This window comes from Castanea sativa, chromosome 7 (assembly GCF_040712315.1).
Source record: "Castanea sativa cultivar Marrone di Chiusa Pesio chromosome 7, ASM4071231v1".
NCBI classification, from domain to species: Eukaryota; Viridiplantae; Streptophyta; class Magnoliopsida; order Fagales; family Fagaceae; genus Castanea; species Castanea sativa.
In genome coordinates, this window is record NC_134019.1 from 25,023,142 (window position 1) to 25,027,840 (window position 4,699).

Here is a 4,699-nt window from a genome sequence, read left to right on the forward strand (position 1 = left end):
GGAGTAAAAAATACTTATTTACCCTCGTTTTTAACAGAAATTGGTAACAAAGTTCTAACAAAGTGGTCCTCAAGTAGGTAAAGTGTTAAATTTTGAACCATAGGTAGGCAACGTGAAAATGGGTATAATTAATTAGATCAGCTTAATACATATGAACATCATCACACTGATGACCAAGCCTGTCAAGACAGCCTAGATGTGGAAATGGTGTGGCATATGAATAGCAATAATTCAAGGATGGATTGCAAGATTCACCCAAAATTGGATAAAGCCAAAGCCAAGCTTGGTTTTAAGTGTAGCATTGTTTAGTTTTAGTTGATAAGGTTTTTGTTGATAAGGTTTCCTAACCTTTAGGAAGAGATAGTATAGGAGAGAATGATTAAAACTATTGTTAAAAAGTAAAGAGGAAATAATCAGTTGTTTTAACAAATGCCCTAAATGCACCTATTAACTGAACCCTTCAATCTAATTCATGACACACTAAATTGTTTCTCACCCAAGAATACATATGATAAATATGAAATCTTGCCAAGCAAACCAAAAACATAAGAGATGACATCAAAATTATATGCTTTTTATGAATATATTAGCACCATAACTTTAATTGGCTGATACACACCATCTGCAAAGTACCATTTAAAGCCATGTTCCACCATGCAAATAGTTCTATATTAAACCTAGATATTACTATGATAAGAAATCTTTAACTCATTTTGACCATAGAGTTAGCGAAGCTAGTTTTAGGGTTAATTAAAAGCATAATAAAACATAAACTTTCTCCCTCAAGCCTATTACTTCTTGGACAAAACAAAAATGAACCCTATCATTGTATCAACATTCCTTCATGGAAGGGAAATTCTATGTCACTCAAATGCCCATTGGTTCTCCTCTCGAACCTCTGCTTCTTCTTCTGGAGTATAATCATTCTTGATGTGAAATGTCTCGCGAATCTATTGTGGAGTCTTCCCTTCATCATGTATGCCACAATCTTTCAAGTCAAGTTCAATAGCCCCTTAATGTTTAGATAGTTGGCCGCCTAAAAATTGGAACAATAGGAACACCAGTCCACCAAGTAATACAATGAATACAAAATTGCAGAAGATTATGATAATGTCTTATAAACGAGTGAACGTAAATGAAACTGGTCAATATAAGATCCTCCAAAGGGCATGCACGCCACAAATACCAAAAGATACTAAAGCAAAAACTGCATCACAACATATAAAATACAAGAAATTCTAAGTTATAATCCTATAGTAGCCCTTTCTATAAAACCAGGCATCATACATTGTTTGCTCAATTTCTTACAACATGGATGCATGACTACATAGCAAGTAGCAATGACAGTAAAGCGTAATCGCTTAAAGGTTCTAAATACAATTTGTCAACAATCAAGAGCTAAGAGAACACCTTTTCTCATCATCAAACTAAATTCCTTTGATACCCAAGGAGTAATCATGCAAATTAAAAGTTTTAAACCAAAAGCAAATAGCATTGATATCACTATCAAACTGCTACCCATTGTAGCAAAAAATCTTTTGTAATTGAAATGACATCTAGGAACAACAATTTACAGAACTTCTACCTCTTAATCAATATTTATTTTATTCACTAATTATAACAAAATAACCATGAGCTCAACAACACCTAAACCAACAAACCCAACTATATCTCTGCAACCAAGCAAACAATTCATGAAAACACCATAAGACAACAAAATCATTAACAATAGGACTGACAACATATTCCGTAACATATGTACAGAGAACACAACTTAATAACATAGAAAAAATTTGGTAAAAGAAGAGGCAAAGCTCAAGATAATCAACATATCATCAAAAACAACATTGACCTTTTTAACTTATTTACCCAGCATTAAAATAGATAAAAGAACCCATTTTTTTCCTTCTCACCTCTTATTCTCTCAGCATCAAAACAACACATAATTAGTGATTTTCAAAAAAAAAAAGAACTATTACTATAGTAAAAAAAAATCCACTCAATGCATAATCCTACTGTAAAGTTGTGATTTCCAACTAGTCTTTGTTGGCTTTAATTCCATACCAAATTTGGTTGTAATTCAATCAATCATTTCCCTGTATTTATGTGCATTTAATTGTAAGAGATGAGTGTGAGAGATCGGTGAAGAATCAAGCATGCAATGAAGATTAGTGCAGTTTCACGACTAGCTCGCGAGGAGCTCACAAGTAAAGGAACTCGTGAAAAGGCCACGTGTGAAGCATATGACTAGAAGTTGAAGAGTTATGCTAGCCTGTCATTTCGTGAGTACTTCATGAGAAAAGGCCATCTCGCAAAGTACCCGTGAAACTCTCTATTTGGCAAAAATGAAAAGTGCTTTCCTAAACTCTTTATACACACACACACACACACACACACACACACACTATATATATATATATATATATATATATATATATATATATATATATATATATATATATGTATGTATATATATATATATATATGTATATGTATGTATATATCCTCATTACCCACAAAAGTGTAAGAAGTCATTTTTAGAGAGAAATCCCTAGCAAAACACTTGAGAATTAGTGATTGTCATACCCGCAATCATCTACACAAATTCTCTTGGTTTTCCTCTACTCCTACCTCTCCATCTATACATCCTTAAGAGGTTCTTAGCCCAAACACTTACCTCACCCATTCTGAGTGTTGAAAGAAGTTTGGTGCATTTGGGAAGTATTGGAAGAAGCCATTGAGTGGCAGATGCAATTAGGAGGAATTGCGGAATTTTGGGATCCGGAAAGCTAGTGAAGACAAAACTCTGTGAAGTCCATTGGTAGCAGGAGTTTGGAGGGCTCAAGTACATTAGGTAGATTAGGCTTGGAGAGTCTTTTGAAATTCGTGTACTCCAACTTATTCACTAGTGAATCGATTTCGACTTGGAAGGTTGTGGAGAGGTTTTCACTGAGTACTTCGGTTTCCTCTTCGATAACACGTCTCGGTATTATCTTGTGTTTGCATCTCTCTTCCCTACTTTTTAACGTGTGCTTCATGGCTTAAAGTAGTGTTACCGGTTTATAACGCGTGCTTTACTCTTGTTCCACACTTAGTTAAGTTAGAGTAAAAGCAAGTAAGTCATAATTTAAAATTGGGGATCTAAACACGCATTAGTGTTTTCATACTAATTGAGCTTTTACCCACAAAAAAGACACATACTAATCAAAGAAATGAAGGGCAAAATATCAATCAACCTATTGAAACCCCAAAATAGAAAACCTTTTCATTGGAAAAGTAAAACATAATAGGAATCAAATTTCCTGTCCTTTTCCATTTCACCATCCTATTTTCTCAACATCCAAACAGAGATTCAGAACAAAAATCTTGTTCTTTTTTTAAACAACAACGAGAACAAAGATTGCATAACAAGCCCAAGGGCTAAAGCAAAATGAAGGGCAAAAGAAAACAACTCATTGAAAACCCCAAATAAAAAAAATTAAACATAAATTAAAAGGCTTGTAATGCGTAAAGTTCCAATCTTTTTTTCTCTCTTTCTAATAGGTTAAAGAGCTGGTAATGGGTGAAGTTCCAATACTTTTTCTTTCTGATAACTAAAAAATCTAGCAACAAGTAAAGTTCCAATCTTTTTTCCTTGTCACCCTCTTGTTTTCTCAATATCCAAACAGGTTCTCAAGAAAAGAAACCATTTTTTTCATTAAACTATTAACAAACCAAAAAAGATAACAACACAAACAATCAATGAAAGCAGTAAAATAAAGAAAAGAATCACAAAAGAGTACTTTGAAAAGGAAAGAAAGGGGTAGTATGGACTAGAATGAGATCGAAAGAGTGTTCTGATCAATCTTGACAAACTTAGTGTCCCATTCAGTGAGTGGGTTGGTGGTACTGTTGGAAGTGTAAGAGGTCACAGAGGGCTCAGACTCACCAGCCTTTTTGTGCTTCTTGCAGTACTCAATGACCTGTGAAAGAATGCCACTCGAGACGTCTGGCAATGGTATCTCATTGTTGGCGCAGCCATCTTTGATTATGCACTATGGTCTGTGACTCCATAGCCACGCTCTTGTCCACCTTTAAGGACTCGTCGTTTGAGCTTTTTAGGGTCACCTTCTTCATGCTCTCATTCCTGTTCTCCTTATCACTCACCATCACGCTTGTTGATGCGCAGAGAGAGAGAGCTGTAGTGTTGAAATGAGAAGGTGAAAGAGTGAAGGACAAAGTATTTAACTCCAATTGCCAAGCTATATAGTTAGTTGGCAAGGTTTTGAAAGTATATATCAGACTAACATCTTGAGTTTTAGAAACTTGATTTCCTCCTCCAAACTTAAGACTATAAGGCTCGATTTACATGGTCTAATTTGGATTTTCTCCACAAGGCATCCACCTGGAAATCGAGCCTCTAAAACTCGAGTTATGTCTCGACACTTAGCACCTCGATTTTTGTGTTCTAAGAATTACGTGGTTTCCACGTGGAATCCACTTGGATATCGAGCCTTAGAGACTCGGTTTTCTAAAAGGGAAATCAACTCATAGAGACTTGATTTGTAAGCTGTGGTGGATATTAATCCACGTGGTTAGGGCAGCTTCAATCTTGTCCTTAATCCTCATAATTATGGGTCTTTCGGGCACAAGTAAGAAAACCCAGCAGCACAGAGTACTCTCTTCCTCTCTCACTCTCTCATACAAAACTCACCCCCAT

General features: G+C 35.3%; 1 pseudogene; it reads right to left on the reverse strand.

Moving 5' to 3' along the window:
- Window positions 1-863: 863 nt before the first annotated feature.
- LOC142644215 (SKP1-like protein 1A) lies at window positions 864-4,699 on the reverse strand (annotated as a pseudogene).